The following is a 20,360-nucleotide window of genomic DNA, read 5'->3' on the forward strand; positions in this document are numbered from 1 at the left end:
TGTAGTTCATCTTTCTTACGTTTTGGTAAGACACCCACTCAGAACGTGTCCGCTTCCTCCAGCCCCCTAAGGAACACTGGAGCGGTCATCAATAACAGCGAGCAGTTGGTCAAAAACAACACTCGCTGTCTTCTTCACGCTCAAAAACGAACACTCTCACTCTTCCTCGTGGGTAGCGAGCCCAAACACTTTCAAAACGCATTTCGCTAGCAAATCACTATAGAAATGATCCCTGAAAGTATTGTTTTATGGGCAAGTGGCCGACCGTCTCCCTCCAACTCTGAGTGGCACCGGTAGCTGTGCCGGTGACAAATAAACAGGAGCACTTTCATATAATGCAATTGCTGTAGCCCAGTGAGTTGTTACAATAACATTTCAAACTCATTCCAGACTGCAGGCGGTTAAAAGCTTAATTGGGTTCAATTTTTTGGTATGATTTAAAAAGTACGAGCCAGTTGCCTCATTTGCATTGCCTGCCTTCCTCCTTTGCACTGTGACGTCTATCAAATGTGTGCTTAAAATCTGATGAATACGATTCCCATTTGAACCGTAAATATTTTAATTATACGCATACAGTGTTCTGTTGGGCTCCGAGGGTGTTATCTAATAAAACAACGTAATCGGTGAGCGCGTTCGGCTTAACCAAAACGTTGCTGTTTCAAGCCCACGCAGGGACGAGGCATTCTTTTTGTCAATCGCCTTTCTGTCAAGCCAGTAAACCTGTATATAATAAGAAACATTCAACAGCTCGGAAACACCATAATAGAATCCAATGCGTTTACAAATGTGTTTTGAAACTGTTCATTTTTCACCCAAATGCGGTTCTCAAAAATTGTTTTGCCTACATTTTTCTATTGCTATTATTATTTTTTCCAGAGTAAGACGAAAAAGCAAACATCCATGAAATAGGTAAACACTGCTACAGCGCTTGAACTGTCTCAACAAACGTTCAGCTCTAAAACGTGTACATTGAAAGTCTATTAACATCTTTAACACAATCATGTGTGTTCCAATAGCGGCTATTCCACATGGTGATCAATAAAGTGAATGCTGGCTTTGTTCACATATTAGCAAGACGTTTTCAGGATTCACGCATATTCTGAACAAGCACACTAGAATATGGTAATGAAAGGACAGGAAAATAACAGGTTTATTGGCTTTGGTCTTGTATCGTCACCCTGACTACTGTCAGGTAAGGAAGTGGCATTAATCAAAACGTAATTATGTAAGGTTACCAATGCGCAAATACAAAGCATATTAAAACTTCTTCACAATCTTAAATCTTCCCACATGCATTTCAAACACTTACTGATAAGTACGGCCCTTTCCCAATGTAACTGCTTTGTTTGAACACCAAAGATGGCTTGGATATTTATGAAACCACGATACTATTGTTCCCACTTTCTTTAGAACTACCAAATGTGCGCTTCCCATGTCAGCCCTAGTGGCCTAATGGCTAAGGCCACTGGCCTCCTAAGCCAGGGATAGTGGGTTCGAGTCCCATCTGGGGTGGGGTTTTGTTATAAAATCGAACATAATTGTGTTATGTTTTATTGGCATGTGATATTTTGTAGATCTTGTTATCTGCTAAGTCCGCTCACGCTAGCCACAACGTGCTTGAGTGCTGTGGCAGCAGCCATGAAGCAAGTCAGTTTTTCAGTTGAAATCAAGATCTACTTTGTTTTTTGTGTATGGGTGGTTTGAAAAGATCACTTAAATTGTTACGTATTTTGAAATAAAGATGTATTCATTATTATGAACGTTGACAGAAAGGATATTGTATTTACATTTCCCACGTGTGCTTGCCTTGTATAAATCGATGGAGTTTCAACAAAGGCATTTGACTTCGGTTCATGTTAGCCTATACTGCCATCTGCAGCATTACCGCGGGTGTCTTTTACTTCTTTTGACAATAATATGGATCATTTCACAGTCCAATGTAAGAACATGTAGTCGTGGCCGAGTGGTTAAGGCGATGGACTAGAAATCCATTGGGGTTTCCCCGCGCAGGTTCGAATCCTGCCGACTACGTAAGCTTTCTTTTTAATTGTATGTGTTCATTCCTAATACATGTTTAAAGATGAGGAATTTGAAATATTACTGGTTCTACTTCATATCGCACCGGTTCATTTTGTTAAAGAATGTTCATTTTGGCACCATTCCAAATGCTGTGGTTTCTTTAAAGAAGAAAAGTCATGGCCCGTACGGGGATCGAACCCGCGACCTTGGCGTTATTAGCACCACGCTCTAACCAACTGAGCTAACCGGCCACACACATGGAGCGCGTTAATAAAACCCGAGAAAAACAAGGCCTGCGGACATTATGATTACCAAGATGTTATGTTAAACTCAACAATAACACATTCAAAGTATTGGAAAGGCATAATTAGAGGTCTCATCTTTATGAGGCAGTTTAGCAGTGTGAAGAAAGTGGCGAGGTGCGGGCTTGCGGTGACTTTCTCTCATTTAAAAAGCTGTGATTTGAATACTAAAAAGAAAAACATGTAAAATTACCAAGCATTCGGTGGACGTTTTAGAAATAAATTAACAAGAACTGTTGTCAGAAGTGGGGTTCGAGCCCACGCCTCCATGGAGACTGCGACCTGACCACAGCGCCTTAGACCGCTCGGCCATCCTGACTTACACCGACGACTTTGCACAACGCTGCAGCACACTGCTGAACCTCCCATGTCTGACGCTGCAGTAAATCACCTGGCGTGTGCGTGTACTTGTTCTTTTTCTGTTTATATTAAGGAGGGCGACAGGTTTTGTCGCATTTTGTATGGAATCACAAGGACACTCCTCTTACTGAAAGAAAATATACTGCAAACAGAGCGATCGCTTCACGGTTTGAATCAAAATCAGAACAGTCTGTTAGCAAATGAACTTCATCAAAAAACCACAAAGGCATTACATAAATGTTACAGATATATTTCGTAGACAGAACAGTTGTAACATATTTGAGTACATTTCTAAACAATCTGCTAATAACAGACATAATCTCAAAGCGCTATAATTTATTTTCAGATCTTATGAAAGACAAGTATGGTTGCGCATTATATCACAGAAAACAGGATAATCCTAGCGCTTCATTTAATCCCTCGGGTTGTACCATATGGAGATAGAAGATCCATTTGGATTCACATTGTAATAGTTTTTGATCGAGATTATCACGTCCTCGAGCTTGAAATATTTTTTGTATGCTGCGGTATTTCAGATCTGAAATGGAATGTTTGGCATCTACGAAATGTCTAGCTAGTGGTGAATGGATATCTTTTCTCCTAATTGAACTTTTATGCTTGCTCATCAATGCGCAATCGTCACTGTCTAGTAGTTTTACCAACATATTGCAAATGGCAAGGACAAAAAAACAAATAAATGACATGCGTTGAAGCACAGGTCATCACTTGTAAGACACTGTACTCTTTTTTCGTTGTATGGCTTGTAAAACGCAAACGCATTATCACAGGCGGCACAATTACGACATGGAAAATAATCCAGTAGATTTGTCCAGTACACCTAGATCTCTCGAACATGTCAATGAGTCAGCCCTTAATAAACACTGTCCGTGTTCATTTCTGTGTATATGACATTGTCTATAACCAATATCTGTTATGTAAGCGTATTGGTATGAAACCAATCGCAATTAATGCGATCCGTGTTTTCAGTCAGTTTGATAGTTTTAATCAATCATCGAAAAAGCAGCAGTGCTTTGCAACTGTAGTTCATCTTTCTTACGTTTTGGTAAGACACCCACTCAGAACGTGTCCGCTTCCTCCAGCCCCCTAAGGAACACTGGAGCGGTCATCAATAACAGCGAGCAGTTGGTCAAAAACAACACTCGCTGTCTTCTTCACGCTCAAAAACGAACACTCTCACTCTTCCTCGTGGGTAGCGAGCCCAAACACTTTCAAAACGCATTTCGCTAGCAACTCACTATAGAAATGATCCCTGAAAGTATTGTTTTATGGGCAAGTGGCCGACCGTCTCCCTCCAACTCTGAGTGGCACCGGTAGCTGTGCCGGTGACAAATAAACAGGAGCACTTTCATATAATGCAATTGCTGTAGCCCAGTGAGTTGTTACAATAACATTTCAAACTCATTCCAGACTGCAGGCGGTTAAAAGCTTAATTGGGTTCAATTTTTTGGTATGATTTAAAAAGTACGAGCCAGTTGCCTCATTTGCATTGCCTGCCTTCCTCCTTTGCACTGTGACGTCTATCAAATGTGTGCTTAAAATCTGATGAATACGATTCCCATTTGAACCGTAAATATTTTAATTATACGCATACAGTGTTCTGTTGGGCTCCGAGGGTGTTATCTAATAAAACAACGTAATCGGTGAGCGCGTTCGGCTTAACCAAAACGTTGCTGTTTCAAGCCCACGCAGGGACGAGGCATTCTTTTTGTCAATCGCCTTTCTGTCAAGCCAGTAAACCTGTATATAATAAGAAACATTCAACAGCTCGGAAACACCATAATAGAATCCAATGCGTTTACAAATGTGTTTTGAAACTGTTCATTTTTCACCCAAATGCGGTTCTCAAAAATTGTTTTGCCTACATTTTTCTATTGCTATTATTATTTTTTCCAGAGTAAGACGAAAAAGCAAACATCCATGAAATAGGTAAACACTGCTACAGCGCTTGAACTGTCTCAACAAACGTTCAGCTCTAAAACGTGTACATTGAAAGTCTATTAACATCTTTAACACAATCATGTGTGTTCCAATAGCGGCTATTCCACATGGTGATCAATAAAGTGAATGCTGGCTTTGTTCACATATTAGCAAGACGTTTTCAGGATTCACGCATATTCTGAACAAGCACACTAGAATATGGTAATGAAAGGACAGGAAAATAACAGGTTTATTGGCTTTGGTCTTGTATCGTCACCCTGACTACTGTCAGGTAAGGAAGTGGCATTAATCAAAACGTAATTATGTAAGGTTACCAATGCGCAAATACGAAGCATATTAAAACTTCTTCACAATCTTAAATCTTCCCACATGCATTTCAAACACTTACTGATAAGTACGGCCCTTTCCCAATGTAACTGCTTTGTTTGAACACCAAAGATGGCTTGGATATTTATGAAACCACGATACTATTGTTCCCACTTTCTTTAGAACTACCAAATGTGCGCTTCCCATGTCAGCCCTAGTGGCCTAATGGCTAAGGCCACTGGCCTCCTAAGCCAGGGATAGTGGGTTCGAGTCCCATCTGGGGTGGGGTTTTGTTATAAAATCGAACATAATTGTGTTATGTTTTATTGGCATGTGATATTTTGTAGATCTTGTTATCTGCTAAGTCCGCTCACGCTAGCCACAACGTGCTTGAGTGCTGTGGCAGCAGCCATGAAGCAAGTCAGTTTTTCAGTTGAAATCAAGATCTACTTTGTTTTTTGTGTATGGGTGGTTTGAAAAGATCACTTAAATTGTTACGTATTTTGAAATAAAGATGTATTCATTATTATGAACGTTGACAGAAAGGATATTGTATTTACATTTCCCACGTGTGCTTGCCTTGTATAAATCGATGGAGTTTCAACAAAGGCATTTGACTTCGGTTCATGTTAGCCTATACTGCCATCTGCAGCATTACCGCGGGTGTCTTTTACTTCTTTTGACAATAATATGGATCATTTCACAGTCCAATGTAAGAACATGTAGTCGTGGCCGAGTGGTTAAGGCGATGGACTAGAAATCCATTGGGGTTTCCCCGCGCAGGTTCGAATCCTGCCGACTACGTAAGCTTTCTTTTTAATTGTATGTGTTCATTCCTAATACATGTTTAAAGATGAGGAATTTGAAATATTACTGGTTCTACTTCATATCGCACCGGTTCATTTTGTTAAAGAATGTTCATTTTGGCACCATTCCAAATGCTGTGGTTTCTTTAAAGAAGAAAAGTCATGGCCCGTACGGGGATCGAACCCGCGACCTTGGCGTTATTAGCACCACGCTCTAACCAACTGAGCTAACCGGCCACACACATGGAGCGCGTTAATAAAACCCGAGAAAAACAAGGCCTGCGGACATTATGATTACCAAGATGTTATGTTAAACTCAACAATAACACATTCAAAGTATTGGAAAGGCATAATTAGAGGTCTCATCTTTATGAGGCAGTTTAGCAGTGTGAAGAAAGTGGCGAGGTGCGGGCTTGCGGTGACTTTCTCTCATTTAAAAAGCTGTGATTTGAATACTAAAAAGAAAAACATGTAAAATTACCAAGCATTCGGTGGACGTTTTAGAAATAAATTAACAAGAAATGTTGTCAGAAGTGGGGTTCGAGCCCACGCCTCCATGGAGACTGCGACCTGACCACAGCGCCTTAGACCGCTCGGCCATCCTGACTTACACCGACGACTTTGCACAACGCTGCAGCACACTGCTGAACCTCCCATGTCTGACGCTGCAGTAAATCACCTGGCGTGTGCGTGTACTTGTTCTTTTTCTGTTTATATTAAGGAGGGCGACAGGTTTTGTCGCATTTTGTATGGAATCACAAGGACACTCCTCTTACTGAAAGAAAATATACTGCAAACAGAGCGATCGCTTCACGGTTTGAATCAAAATCAGAACAGTCTGTTAGCAAATGAACTTCATCAAAAAACCACAAAGGCATTACATAAATGTTACAGATATATTTCGTAGACAGAACAGTTGTAACATATTTGAGTACATTTCTAAACAATCTGCTAATAACAGACATAATCTCAAAGCGCTATAATTTATTTTCAGATCTTATGAAAGACAAGTATGGTTGCGCATTATATCACAGAAAACAGGATAATCCTAGCGCTTCATTTAATCCCTCGGGTTGTACCATATGGAGATAGAAGATCCATTTGGATTCACATTGTAATAGTTTTTGATCGAGATTATCACGTCCTCGAGCTTGAAATATTTTTTGTATGCTGCGGTATTTCAGATCTGAAATGGAATGTTTGGCATCTACGAAATGTCTAGCTAGTGGTGAATGGATATCTTTTCTCCTAATTGAACTTTTATGCTTGCTCATCAATGCGCAATCGTCACTGTCTAGTAGTTTTACCAACATATTGCAAATGGCAAGGACAAAAAAACAAATAAATGACATGCGTTGAAGCACAGGTCATCACTTGTAAGACACTGTACTCTTTTTTCGTTGTATGGCTTGTAAAACGCAAACGCATTATCACAGGCGGCACAATTACGACATGGAAAATAATCCAGTAGATTTGTCCAGTACACCTAGATCTCTCGAACATGTCAATGAGTCAGCCCTTAATAAACACTGTCCGTGTTCATTTCTGTGTATATGACATTGTCTATAACCAATATCTGTTATGTAAGCGTATTGGTATGAAACCAATCGCAATTAATGCGATCCGTGTTTTCAGTCAGTTTGATAGTTTTAATCAATCATCGAAAAAGCAGCAGTGCTTTGCAACTGTAGTTCATCTTTCTTACGTTTTGGTAAGACACCCACTCAGAACGTGTCCGCTTCCTCCAGCCCCCTAAGGAACACTGGAGCGGTCATCAATAACAGCGAGCAGTTGGTCAAAAACAACACTCGCTGTCTTCTTCACGCTCAAAAACGAACACTCTCACTCTTCCTCGTGGGTAGCGAGCCCAAACACTTTCAAAACGCATTTCGCTAGCAAATCACTATAGAAATGATCCCTGAAAGTATTGTTTTATGGGCAAGTGGCCGACCGTCTCCCTCCAACTCTGAGTGGCACCGGTAGCTGTGCCGGTGACAAATAAACAGGAGCACTTTCATATAATGCAATTGCTGTAGCCCAGTGAGTTGTTACAATAACATTTCAAACTCATTCCAGACTGCAGGCGGTTAAAAGCTTAATTGGGTTCAATTTTTTGGTATGATTTAAAAAGTACGAGCCAGTTGCCTCATTTGCATTGCCTGCCTTCCTCCTTTGCACTGTGACGTCTATCAAATGTGTGCTTAAAATCTGATGAATACGATTCCCATTTGAACCGTAAATATTTTAATTATACGCATACAGTGTTCTGTTGGGCTCCGAGGGTGTTATCTAATAAAACAACGTAATCGGTGAGCGCGTTCGGCTTAACCAAAACGTTGCTGTTTCAAGCCCACGCAGGGACGAGGCATTCTTTTTGTCAATCGCCTTTCTGTCAAGCCAGTAAACCTGTATATAATAAGAAACATTCAACAGCTCGGAAACACCATAATAGAATCCAATGCGTTTACAAATGTGTTTTGAAACTGTTCATTTTTCACCCAAATGCGGTTCTCAAAAATTGTTTTGCCTACATTTTTCTATTGCTATTATTATTTTTTCCAGAGTAAGACGAAAAAGCAAACATCCATGAAATAGGTAAACACTGCTACAGCGCTTGAACTGTCTCAACAAACATTCAGCTCTAAAACGTGTACATTGAAAGTCTATTAACATCTTTAACACAATCATGTGTGTTCCAATAGCGGCTATTCCACATGGTGATCAATAAAGTGAATGCTGGCTTTGTTCACATATTAGCAAGACGTTTTCAGGATTCACGCATATTCTGAACAAGCACACTAGAATATGGTAATGAAAGGACAGGAAAATAACAGGTTTATTGGCTTTGGTCTTGTATCGTCACCCTGACTACTGTCAGGTAAGGAAGTGGCATTAATCAAAACGTAATTATGTAAGGTTACCAATGCGCAAATACGAAGCATATTAAAACTTCTTCACAATCTTAAATCTTCCCACATGCATTTCAAACACTTACTGATAAGTACGGCCCTTTCCCAATGTAACTGCTTTGTTTGAACACCAAAGATGGCTTGGATATTTATGAAACCACGATACTATTGTTCCCACTTTCTTTAGAACTACCAAATGTGCGCTTCCCATGTCAGCCCTAGTGGCCTAATGGCTAAGGCCACTGGCCTCCTAAGCCAGGGATAGTGGGTTCGAGTCCCATCTGGGGTGGGGTTTTGTTATAAAATCGAACATAATTGTGTTATGTTTTATTGGCATGTGATATTTTGTAGATCTTGTTATCTGCTAAGTCCGCTCACGCTAGCCACAACGTGCTTGAGTGTTGTGGCAGCAGCCATGAAGCAAGTCAGTTTTTCAGTTGAAATCAAGATCTACTTTGTTTTTTGTGTATGGGTGGTTTGAAAAGATCACTTAAATTGTTACGTATTTTGAAATAAAGATGTATTCATTATTATGAACGTTGACAGAAAGGATATTGTATTTACATTTCCCACGTGTGCTTGCCTTGTATAAATCGATGGAGTTTCAACAAAGGCATTTGACTTCGGTTCATGTTAGCCTATACTGCCATCTGCAGCATTACCGCGGGTGTCTTTTACTTCTTTTGACAATAATATGGATCATTTCACAGTCCAATGTAAGAACATGTAGTCGTGGCCGAGTGGTTAAGGCGATGGACTAGAAATCCATTGGGGTTTCCCCGCGCAGGTTCGAATCCTGCCGACTACGTAAGCTTTCTTTTTAATTGTATGTGTTCATTCCTAATACATGTTTAAAGATGAGGAATTTGAAATATTACTGGTTCTACTTCATATCGCACCGGTTCATTTTGTTAAAGAATGTTCATTTTGGCACCATTCCAAATGCTGTGGTTTCTTTAAAGAAGAAAAGTCATGGCCCGTACGGGGATCGAACCCGCGACCTTGGCGTTATTAGCACCACGCTCTAACCAACTGAGCTAACCGGCCACACACATGGAGCGCGTTAATAAAACCCGAGAAAAACAAGGCCTGCGGACATTATGATTACCAAGATGTTATGTTAAACTCAACAATAACACATTCAAAGTATTGGAAAGGCATAATTAGAGGTCTCATCTTTATGAGGCAGTTTAGCAGTGTGAAGAAAGTGGCGAGGTGCGGGCTTGCGGTGACTTTCTCTCATTTAAAAAGCTGTGATTTGAATACTAAAAAGAAAAACATGTAAAATTACCAAGCATTCGGTGGACGTTTTAGAAATAAATTAACAAGAACTGTTGTCAGAAGTGGGGTTCGAGCCCACGCCTCCATGGAGACTGCGAACTGACCACAGCGCCTTAGACCGCTCGGCCATCCTGACTTACACCGACGACTTTGCACAACGCTGCAGCACACTGCTGAACCTCCCATGTCTGACGCTGCAGTAAATCACCTGGCGTGTGCGTGTACTTGTTCTTTTTCTGTTTATATTAAGGAGGGCGACAGGTTTTGTCGCATTTTGTATGGAATCACAAGGACACTCCTCTTACTGAAAGAAAATATACTGCAAACAGAGCGATCGCTTCACGGTTTGAATCAAAATCAGAACAGTCTGTTAGCAAATGAACTTCATCAAAAAACCACAAAGGCATTACATAAATGTTACAGATATATTTCGTAGACAGAACAGTTGTAACATATTTGAGTACATTTCTAAACAATCTGCTAATAACAGACATAATCTCAAAGCGCTATAATTTATTTTCAGATCTTATGAAAGACAAGTATGGTTGCGCATTATATCACAGAAAACAGGATAATCCTAGCGCTTCATTTAATCCCTCGGGTTGTACCATATGGAGATAGAAGATCCATTTGGATTCACATTGTAATAGTTTTTGATCGAGATTATCACGTCCTCGAGCTTGAAATATTTTTTGTATGCTGCGGTATTTCAGATCTGAAATGGAATGTTTGGCATCTACGAAATGTCTAGCTAGTGGTGAATGGATATCTTTTCTCCTAATTGAACTTTTATGCTTGCTCATCAATGCGCAATCGTCACTGTCTAGTAGTTTTACCAACATATTGCAAATGGCAAGGACAAAAAAACAAATAAATGACATGCGTTGAAGCACAGGTCATCACTTGTAAGACACTGTACTCTTTTTTCGTTGTATGGCTTGTAAAACGCAAACGCATTATCACAGGCGGCACAATTACGACATGGAAAATAATCCAGTAGATTTGTCCAGTACACCTAGATCTCTCGAACATGTCAATGAGTCAGCCCTTAATAAACACTGTCCGTGTTCATTTCTGTGTATATGACATTGTCTATAACCAATATCTGTTATGTAAGCGTATTGGTATGAAACCAATCGCAATTAATGCGATCCGTGTTTTCAGTCAGTTTGATAGTTTTAATCAATCATCGAAAAAGCAGCAGTGCTTTGCAACTGTAGTTCATCTTTCTTACGTTTTGGTAAGACACCCACTCAGAACGTGTCCGCTTCCTCCAGCCCCCTAAGGAACACTGGAGCGGTCATCAATAACAGCGAGCAGTTGGTCAAAAACAACACTCGCTGTCTTCTTCACGCTCAAAAACGAACACTCTCACTCTTCCTCGTGGGTAGCGAGCCCAAACACTTTCAAAACGCATTTCGCTAGCAAATCACTATAGAAATGATCCCTGAAAGTATTGTTTTATGGGCAAGTGGCCGACCGTCTCCCTCCAACTCTGAGTGGCACCGGTAGCTGTGCCGGTGACAAATAAACAGGAGCACTTTCATATAATGCAATTGCTGTAGCCCAGTGAGTTGTTACAATAACATTTCAAACTCATTCCAGACTGCAGGCGGTTAAAAGCTTAATTGGGTTCAATTTTTTGGTATGATTTAAAAAGTACGAGCCAGTTGCCTCATTTGCATTGCCTGCCTTCCTCCTTTGCACTGTGACGTCTATCAAACGTGTGCTTAAAATCTGATGAATACGATTCCCATTTGAACCGTAAATATTTTAATTATACGCATACAGTGTTCTGTTGGGCTCCGAGGGTGTTATCTAATAAAACAACGTAATCGGTGAGCGCGTTCGGCTTAACCAAAACGTTGCTGTTTCAAGCCCACGCAGGGACGAGGCATTCTTTTTGTCAATCGCCTTTCTGTCAAGCCAGTAAACCTGTATATAATAAGAAACATTCAACAGCTCGGAAACACCATAATAGAATCCAATGCGTTTACAAATGTGTTTTGAAACTGTTCATTTTTCACCCAAATGCGGTTCTCAAAAATTGTTTTGCCTACATTTTTCTATTGCTATTATTATTTTTTCCAGAGTAAGACGAAAAAGCAAACATCCATGAAATAGGTAAACACTGCTACAGCGCTTGAACTGTCTCAACAAACGTTCAGCTCTAAAACGTGTACATTGAAAGTCTATTAACATCTTTAACACAATCATGTGTGTTCCAATAGCGGCTATTCCACATGGTGATCAATAAAGTGAATGCTGGCTTTGTTCACATATTAGCAAGACGTTTTCAGGATTCACGCATATTCTGAACAAGCACACTAGAATATGGTAATGAAAGGACAGGAAAATAACAGGTTTATTGGCTTTGGTCTTGTATCGTCACCCTGACTACTGTCAGGTAAGGAAGTGGCATTAATCAAAACGTAATTATGTAAGGTTACCAATGCGCAAATACGAAGCATATTAAAACTTCTTCACAATCTTAAATCTTCCCACATGCATTTCAAACACTTACTGATAAGTACGGCCCTTTCCCAATGTAACTGCTTTGTTTGAACACCAAAGATGGCTTGGATATTTATGAAACCACGATACTATTGTTCCCACTTTCTTTAGAACTACCAAATGTGCGCTTCCCATGTCAGCCCTAGTGGCCTAATGGCTAAGGCCACTGGCCTCCTAAGCCAGGGATAGTGGGTTCGAGTCCCATCTGGGGTGGGGTTTTGTTATAAAATCGAACATAATTGTGTTATGTTTTATTGGCATGTGATATTTTGTAGATCTTGTTATCTGCTAAGTCCGCTCACGCTAGCCACAACGTGCTTGAGTGCTGTGGCAGCAGCCATGAAGCAAGTCAGTTTTTCAGTTGAAATCAAGATCTACTTTGTTTTTTGTGTATGGGTGGTTTGAAAAGATCACTTAAATTGTTACGTATTTTGAAATAAAGATGTATTCATTATTATGAACGTTGACAGAAAGGATATTGTATTTACATTTCCCACGTGTGCTTGCCTTGTATAAATCGATGGAGTTTCAACAAAGGCATTTGACTTCGGTTCATGTTAGCCTATACTGCCATCTGCAGCATTACCGCGGGTGTCTTTTACTTCTTTTGACAATAATATGGATCATTTCACAGTCCAATGTAAGAACATGTAGTCGTGGCCGAGTGGTTAAGGCGATGGACTAGAAATCCATTGGGGTTTCCCCGCGCAGGTTCGAATCCTGCCGACTACGTAAGCTTTCTTTTTAATTGTATGTGTTCATTCCTAATACATGTTTAAAGATGAGGAATTTGAAATATTACTGGTTCTACTTCATATCGCACCGGTTCATTTTGTTAAAGAATGTTCATTTTGGCACCATTCCAAATGCTGTGGTTTCTTTAAAGAAGAAAAGTCATGGCCCGTACGGGGATCGAACCCGCGACCTTGGCGTTATTAGCACCACGCTCTAACCAACTGAGCTAACCGGCCACACACATGGAGCGCGTTAATAAAACCCGAGAAAAACAAGGCCTGCGGACATTATGATTACCAAGATGTTATGTTAAACTCAACAATAACACATTCAAAGTATTGGAAAGGCATAATTAGAGGTCTCATCTTTATGAGGCAGTTTAGCAGTGTGAAGAAAGTGGCGAGGTGCGGGCTTGCGGTGACTTTCTCTCATTTAAAACGCTGTGATTTGAATACTAAAAAGAAAAACATGTAAAATTACCAAGCATTCGGTGGACGTTTTAGAAATAAATTAACAAGAACTGTTGTCAGAAGTGGGGTTCGAGCCCACGCCTCCATGGAGACTGCGACCTGACCACAGCGCCTTAGACCGCTCGGCCATCCTGACTTACACCGACGACTTTGCACAACGCTGCAGCACACTGCTGAACCTCCCATGTCTGACGCTGCAGTAAATCACCTGGCGTGTGCGTGTACTTGTTCTTTTTCTGTTTATATTAAGGAGGGCGACAGGTTTTGTCGCATTTTGTATGGAATCACAAGGACACTCCTCTTACTGAAAGAAAATATACTGCAAACAGAGCGATCGCTTCACGGTTTGAATCAAAATCAGAACAGTCTGTTAGCAAATGAACTTCATCAAAAAACCACAAAGGCATTACATAAATGTTACAGATATATTTCGTAGACAGAACAGTTGTAACATATTTGAGTACATTTCTAAACAATCTGCTAATAACAGACATAATCTCAAAGCGCTATAATTTATTTTCAGATCTTATGAAAGACAAGTATGGTTGCGCATTATATCACAGAAAACAGGATAATCCTAGCGCTTCATTTAATCCCTCGGGTTGTACCATATGGAGATAGAAGATCCATTTGGATTCACATTGTAATAGTTTTTGATCGAGATTATCACGTCCTCGAGCTTGAAATATTTTTTGTATGCTGCGGTATTTCAGATCTGAAATGGAATGTTTGGCATCTACGAAATGTCTAGCTAGTGGTGAATGGATATCTTTTCTCCTAATTGAACTTTTATGCTTGCTCATCAATGCGCAATCGTCACTGTCTAGTAGTTTTACCAACATATTGCAAATGGCAAGGACAAAAAAACAAATAAATGACATGCGTTGAAGCACAGGTCATCACTTGTAAGACACTGTACTCTTTTTTCGTTGTATGGCTTGTAAAACGCAAACGCATTATCACAGGCGGCACAATTACGACATGGAAAATAATCCAGTAGATTTGTCCAGTACACCTAGATCTCTCGAACATGTCAATGAGTCAGCCCTTAATAAACACTGTCCGTGTTCATTTCTGTGTATATGACATTGTCTATAACCAATATCTGTTATGTAAGCGTATTGGTATGAAACCAATCGCAATTAATGCGATCCGTGTTTTCAGTCAGTTTGATAGTTTTAATCAATCATCGAAAAAGCAGCAGTGCTTTGCAACTGTAGTTCATCTTTCTTACGTTTTGGTAAGACACCCACTCAGAACGTGTCCGCTTCCTCCAGCCCCCTAAGGAACACTGGAGCGGTCATCAATAACAGCGAGCAGTTGGTCAAAAACAACACTCGCTGTCTTCTTCACGCTCAAAAACGAACACTCTCACTCTTCCTCGTGGGTAGCGAGCCCAAACACTTTCAAAACGCATTTCGCTAGCAAATCACTATAGAAATGATCCCTGAAAGTATTGTTTTATGGGCAAGTGGCCGACCGTCTCCCTCCAACTCTGAGTGGCACCGGTAGCTGTGCCGGTGACAAATAAACAGGAGCACTTTCATATAATGCAATTGCTGTAGCCCAGTGAGTTGTTACAATAACATTTCAAACTCATTCCAGACTGCAGGCGGTTAAAAGCTTAATTGGGTTCAATTTTTTGGTATGATTTAAAAAGTACGAGCCAGTTGCCTCATTTGCATTGCCTGCCTTCCTCCTTTGCACTGTGACGTCTATCAAATGTGTGCTTAAAATCTGATGAATACGATTCCCATTTGAACCGTAAATATTTTAATTATACGCATACAGTGTTCTGTTGGGCTCCGAGGGTGTTATCTAATAAAACAACGTAATCGGTGAGCGCGTTCGGCTTAACCAAAACGTTGCTGTTTCAAGCCCACGCAGGGACGAGGCATTCTTTTTGTCAATCGCCTTTCTGTCAAGCCAGTAAACCTGTATATAATAAGAAACATTCAACAGCTCGGAAACACCATAATAGAATCCAATGCGTTTACAAATGTGTTTTGAAACTGTTCATTTTTCACCCAAATGCGGTTCTCAAAAATTGTTTTGCCTACATTTTTCTATTGCTATTATTATTTTTTCCAGAGTAAGACGAAAAAGCAAACATCCATGAAATAGGTAAACACTGCTACAGCGCTTGAACTGTCTCAACAAACGTTCAGCTCTAAAACGTGTACATTGAAAGTCTATTAACATCTTTAACACAATCATGTGTGTTCCAATAGCGGCTATTCCACATGGTGATCAATAAAGTGAATGCTGGCTTTGTTCACATATTAGCAAGACGTTTTCAGGATTCACGCATATTCTGAACAAGCACACTAGAATATGGTAATGAAAGGACAGGAAAATAACAGGTTTATTGGCTTTGGTCTTGTATCGTCACCCTGACTACTGTCAGGTAAGGAAGTGGCATTAATCAAAACGTAATTATGTAAGGTTACCAATGCGCAAATACGAAGCATATTAAAACTTCTTCACAATCTTAAATCTTCCCACATGCATTTCAAACACTTACTGATAAGTACGGCCCTTTCCCAATGTAACTGCTTTGTTTGAACACCAAAGATGGCTTGGATATTTATGAAACCACGATACTATTGTTCCCACTTTCTTTAGAACTACCAAATGTGCGCTTCCCATGTCAGCCCTAGTGGCCTAATGGCTAAGGCCACTGGCCTCCTAAGCCAGGGATAGTGGGTTCGAGTCCCATCTGGGGTGGGGTTTTGTTATAAAATCGAACATAATTGTGTTATGTTTTATTGGCATGTGATATTTTGTAGATCTTGTTATCTGCTAAGTCCGCTCACGCTAGCCACAACGTGCTTGAGTGCTGTGGCAGCAGCCATGAAGCAAGTCAGTTTTTCAGTTGAAATCAAGATCTACTTTGTTTTTTGTGTATGGGTGGTTTGAAAAGATCACTTAAATTGTTACGTATTTTGAAATAAAGATGTATTCATTATTATGAACGTTGACAGAAAGGATATTGTATTTACATTTCCCACGTGTGCTTGCCTTGTATAAATCGATGGAGTTTCAACAAAGGCATTTGACTTCGGTTCATGTTAGCCTATACTGCCATCTGCAGCATTACCGCGGGTGTCTTTTACTTCTTTTGACAATAATATGGATCATTTCACAGTCCAATGTAAGAACATGTAGTCGTGGCCGAGTGGTTAAGGCGATGGACTAGAAATCCATTGGGGTTTCCCCGCGCAGGTTCGAATCCTGCCGACTACGTAAGCTTTCTTTTTAATTGTATGTGTTCATTCCTAATACATGTTTAAAGATGAGGAATTTGAAATATTACTGGTTCTACTTCATATCGCACCGGTTCATTTTGTTAAAGAATGTTCATTTTGGCACCATTCCAAATGCTGTGGTTTCTTTAAAGAAGAAAAGTCATGGCCCGTACGGGGATCGAACCCGCGACCTTGGCGTTATTAGCACCACGCTCTAACCAACTGAGCTAACCGGCCACACACATGGAGCGCGTTAATAAAACCCGAGAAAAACAAGGCCTGCGGACATTATGATTACCAAGATGTTATGTTAAACTCAACAATAACACATTCAAAGTATTGGAAAGGCATAATTAGAGGTCTCATCTTTATGAGGCAGTTTAGCAGTGTGAAGAAAGTGGCGAGGTGCGGGCTTGCGGTGACTTTCTCTCATTTAAAAAGCTGTGATTTGAATACTAAAAAGAAAAACATGTAAAATTACCATGCATTCGGTGGACGTTTTAGAAATAAATTAACAAGAACAGTTGTCAGAAGTGGGGTTCGAGCCCACGCCTCCATGGAGACTGCGACCTGACCACAGCGCCTTAGACCGCTCGGCCATCCTGACTTACACCGACGACTTTGCACAACGCTGCAGCACACTGCTGAACCTCCCATGTCTGACGCTGCAGTAAATCACCTGGCGTGTGCGTGTACTTGTTCTTTTTCTGTTTATATTAAGGAGGGCGACAGGTTTTGTCGCATTTTGTATGGAATCACAAGGACACTCCTCTTACTGAAAGAAAATATACTGCAAACAGAGCGATCGCTTCACGGTTTGAATCAAAATCAGAACAGTCTGTTAGCAAATGAACTTCATCAAAAAACCACAAAGGCATTACATAAATGTTACAGATATATTTCGTAGACAGAACAGTTGTAACATATTTGAGTACATTTCTAAACAATCTGCTAATAACAGACATAATCTCAAAGCGCTATAATTTATTTTCAGATCTTATGAAAGACAAGTATGGTTGCGCATTATATCACAGAAAACAGGATAATCCTAGCGCTTCATTTAATCCCTCGGGTTGTACCATATGGAGATAGAAGATCCATTTGGATTCACATTGTAATAGTTTTTGATCGAGATTATCACGTCCTCGAGCTTGAAATATTTTTTGTATGCTGCGGTATTTCAGATCTGAAATGGAATGTTTGGCATCTACGAAATGTCTAGCTAGTGGTGAATGGATATCTTTTCTCCTAATTGAACTTTTATGCTTGCTCATCAATGCGCAATCGTCACTGTCTAGTAGTTTTACCAACATATTGCAAATGGCAAGGACAAAAAAACAAATAAATGACATGCGTTGAAGCACAGGTCATCACTTGTAAGACACTGTACTCTTTTTTCGTTGTATGGCTTGTAAAACGCAAACGCATTATCACAGGCGGCACAATTACGACATGGAAAATAATCCAGTAGATTTGTCCAGTACACCTAGATCTCTCGAACATGTCAATGAGTCAGCCCTTAATAAACACTGTCCGTGTTCATTTCTGTGTATATGACATTGTCTATAACCAATATCTGTTATGTAAGCGTATTGGTATGAAACCAATCGCAATTAATGCGATCCGTGTTTTCAGTCAGTTTGATAGTTTTAATCAATCATCGAAAAAGCAGCAGTGCTTTGCAACTGTAGTTCATCTTTCTTACGTTTTGGTAAGACACCCACTCAGAACGTGTCCGCTTCCTCCAGCCCCCTAAGGAACACTGGAGCGGTCATCAATAACAGCGAGCAGTTGGTCAAAAACAACACTCGCTGTCTTCTTCACGCTCAAAAACGAACACTCTCACTCTTCCTCGTGGGTAGCGAGCCCAAACACTTTCAAAACGCATTTCGCTAGCAAATCACTATAGAAATGATCCCTGAAAGTATTGTTTTATGGGCAAGTGGCCGACCGTCTCCCTCCAACTCTGAGTGGCACCGGTAGCTGTGCCGGTGACAAATAAACAGGAGCACTTTCATATAATGCAATTGCTGTAGCCCAGTGAGTTGTTACAATAACATTTCAAACTCATTCCAGACTGCAGGCGGTTAAAAGCTTAATTGGGTTCAATTTTTTGGTATGATTTAAAAAGTACGAGCCAGTTGCCTCATTTGCATTGCCTGCCTTCCTCCTTTGCACTGTGACGTCTATCAAATGTGTGCTTAAAATCTGATGAATACGATTCCCATTTGAACCGTAAATATTTTAATTATACGCATACAGTGTTCTGTTGGGCTCCGAGGGTGTTATCTAATAAAACAACGTAATCGGTGAGCGCGTTCGGCTTAACCAAAACGTTGCTGTTTCAAGCCCACGCAGGGACGAGGCATTCTTTTTGTCAATCGCCTTTCTGTCAAGCCAGTAAACCTGTATATAATAAGAAACATTCAACAGCTCGGAAACACCATAATAGAATCCAATGCGTTTACAAATGTGTTTTGAAACTGTTCATTTTTCACCCAAATGCGGTTCTCAAAAATTGTTTTGCCTACATTTTTCTATTGCTATTATTATTTTTTCCAGAGTAAGACGAAAAAGCAAACATCCATGAAATAGGTAAACACTGCTACAGCGCTTGAACTGTCTCAACAAACGTTCAGCTCTAAAACGTGTACATTGAAAGTCTATTAACATCTTTAACACAATCATGTGTGTTCCAATAGCGGCTATTCCACATGGTGATCAATAAAGTGAATGCTGGCTTTGTTCACATATTAGCAAGACGTTTTCAGGATTCACGCATATTCTGAACAAGCACACTAGAATATGGTAATGAAAGGACAGGAAAATAACAGGTTTATTGGCTTTGGTCTTGTATCGTCACCCTGACTACTGTCAGGTAAGGAAGTGGCATTAATCAAAACGTAATTATGTAAGGTTACCAATGCGCAAATACGAAGCATATTAAAACTTCTTCACAATCTTAAATCTTCCCACATGCATTTCAAACACTTACTGATAAGTACGGCCCTTTCCCAATGTAACTGCTTTGTTTGAACACCAAAGATGGCTTGGATATTTATGAAACCACGATACTATTGTTCCCACTTTCTTTAGAACTACCAAATGTGCGCTTCCCATGTCAGCCCTAGTGGCCTAATGGCTAAGGCCACTGGCCTCCTAAGCCAGGGATAGTGGGTTCGAGTCCCATCTGGGGTGGGGTTTTGTTATAAAATCGAACATAATTGTGTTATGTTTTATTGGCATGTGATATTTTGTAGATCTTGTTATCTGCTAAGTCCGCTCACGCTAGCCACAACGTGCTTGAGTGCTGTGGCAGCAGCCATGAAGCAAGTCAGTTTTTCAGTTGAAATCAAGATCTACTTTGTTTTTTGTGTATGGGTGGTTTGAAAAGATCACTTAAATTGTTACGTATTTTGAAATAAAGATGTATTCATTATTATGAACGTTG

General features: G+C 40.2%; 20 non-coding genes across 20 annotated transcripts; 5 read left to right on the plus strand and 15 right to left on the minus strand.

Moving 5' to 3' along the window:
• Positions 1 to 33: 33 nt before the first annotated feature.
• LOC131702208 (small nucleolar RNA U3) lies at positions 34 to 248 on the minus strand. Its single transcript, XR_009309362.1, has one exon. It is a non-coding gene; the product is annotated as a small nucleolar RNA U3 (small nucleolar RNA).
• Positions 249 to 1,949: 1,701 nt separating this feature from the next.
• On the plus strand, positions 1,950 to 2,031 carry trnas-aga (transfer RNA serine (anticodon AGA)). The gene has a single exon. It is a non-coding gene; the product is annotated as a tRNA-Ser (tRNA).
• Positions 2,032 to 2,196: 165 nt separating this feature from the next.
• Positions 2,197 to 2,270, minus strand: trnai-aau (transfer RNA isoleucine (anticodon AAU)). Its single transcript has one exon. It is a non-coding gene; the product is annotated as a tRNA-Ile (tRNA).
• Positions 2,271 to 2,558: 288 nt separating this feature from the next.
• On the minus strand, positions 2,559 to 2,640 carry trnal-cag (transfer RNA leucine (anticodon CAG)). The gene has a single exon. It is a non-coding gene; the product is annotated as a tRNA-Leu (tRNA).
• Positions 2,641 to 3,752: 1,112 nt separating this feature from the next.
• On the minus strand, positions 3,753 to 3,967 carry LOC131702245 (small nucleolar RNA U3). The gene has a single exon (XR_009309399.1). It is a non-coding gene; the product is annotated as a small nucleolar RNA U3 (small nucleolar RNA).
• Positions 3,968 to 5,668: 1,701 nt separating this feature from the next.
• trnas-aga (transfer RNA serine (anticodon AGA)) lies at positions 5,669 to 5,750 on the plus strand. Its single transcript has one exon. It is a non-coding gene; the product is annotated as a tRNA-Ser (tRNA).
• A 165-nt stretch (positions 5,751 to 5,915) lies between these two features.
• Positions 5,916 to 5,989, minus strand: trnai-aau (transfer RNA isoleucine (anticodon AAU)). The gene has a single exon. It is a non-coding gene; the product is annotated as a tRNA-Ile (tRNA).
• A 288-nt stretch (positions 5,990 to 6,277) lies between these two features.
• On the minus strand, positions 6,278 to 6,359 carry trnal-cag (transfer RNA leucine (anticodon CAG)). The gene has a single exon. It is a non-coding gene; the product is annotated as a tRNA-Leu (tRNA).
• Positions 6,360 to 7,471: 1,112 nt separating this feature from the next.
• On the minus strand, positions 7,472 to 7,686 carry LOC131702210 (small nucleolar RNA U3). The gene has a single exon (XR_009309364.1). It is a non-coding gene; the product is annotated as a small nucleolar RNA U3 (small nucleolar RNA).
• Positions 7,687 to 9,387: 1,701 nt separating this feature from the next.
• Positions 9,388 to 9,469, plus strand: trnas-aga (transfer RNA serine (anticodon AGA)). The gene has a single exon. It is a non-coding gene; the product is annotated as a tRNA-Ser (tRNA).
• A 165-nt stretch (positions 9,470 to 9,634) lies between these two features.
• trnai-aau (transfer RNA isoleucine (anticodon AAU)) lies at positions 9,635 to 9,708 on the minus strand. The gene has a single exon. It is a non-coding gene; the product is annotated as a tRNA-Ile (tRNA).
• A 1,482-nt stretch (positions 9,709 to 11,190) lies between these two features.
• Positions 11,191 to 11,405, minus strand: LOC131702211 (small nucleolar RNA U3). The gene has a single exon (XR_009309365.1). It is a non-coding gene; the product is annotated as a small nucleolar RNA U3 (small nucleolar RNA).
• Positions 11,406 to 13,106: 1,701 nt separating this feature from the next.
• trnas-aga (transfer RNA serine (anticodon AGA)) lies at positions 13,107 to 13,188 on the plus strand. Its single transcript has one exon. It is a non-coding gene; the product is annotated as a tRNA-Ser (tRNA).
• A 165-nt stretch (positions 13,189 to 13,353) lies between these two features.
• On the minus strand, positions 13,354 to 13,427 carry trnai-aau (transfer RNA isoleucine (anticodon AAU)). Its single transcript has one exon. It is a non-coding gene; the product is annotated as a tRNA-Ile (tRNA).
• Positions 13,428 to 13,715: 288 nt separating this feature from the next.
• Positions 13,716 to 13,797, minus strand: trnal-cag (transfer RNA leucine (anticodon CAG)). The gene has a single exon. It is a non-coding gene; the product is annotated as a tRNA-Leu (tRNA).
• Positions 13,798 to 14,909: 1,112 nt separating this feature from the next.
• Positions 14,910 to 15,124, minus strand: LOC131702212 (small nucleolar RNA U3). Its single transcript, XR_009309366.1, has one exon. It is a non-coding gene; the product is annotated as a small nucleolar RNA U3 (small nucleolar RNA).
• A 1,701-nt stretch (positions 15,125 to 16,825) lies between these two features.
• trnas-aga (transfer RNA serine (anticodon AGA)) lies at positions 16,826 to 16,907 on the plus strand. The gene has a single exon. It is a non-coding gene; the product is annotated as a tRNA-Ser (tRNA).
• A 165-nt stretch (positions 16,908 to 17,072) lies between these two features.
• trnai-aau (transfer RNA isoleucine (anticodon AAU)) lies at positions 17,073 to 17,146 on the minus strand. Its single transcript has one exon. It is a non-coding gene; the product is annotated as a tRNA-Ile (tRNA).
• A 288-nt stretch (positions 17,147 to 17,434) lies between these two features.
• trnal-cag (transfer RNA leucine (anticodon CAG)) lies at positions 17,435 to 17,516 on the minus strand. Its single transcript has one exon. It is a non-coding gene; the product is annotated as a tRNA-Leu (tRNA).
• Positions 17,517 to 18,628: 1,112 nt separating this feature from the next.
• LOC131702213 (small nucleolar RNA U3) lies at positions 18,629 to 18,843 on the minus strand. Its single transcript, XR_009309367.1, has one exon. It is a non-coding gene; the product is annotated as a small nucleolar RNA U3 (small nucleolar RNA).
• Positions 18,844 to 20,360: the final 1,517 nt, after the last annotated feature.

The sequence above is a fragment of the Acipenser ruthenus genome, chromosome 29 (assembly GCF_902713425.1).
Source record: "Acipenser ruthenus chromosome 29, fAciRut3.2 maternal haplotype, whole genome shotgun sequence".
NCBI lineage: Eukaryota > Metazoa > Chordata > Actinopteri > Acipenseriformes > Acipenseridae > Acipenser > Acipenser ruthenus.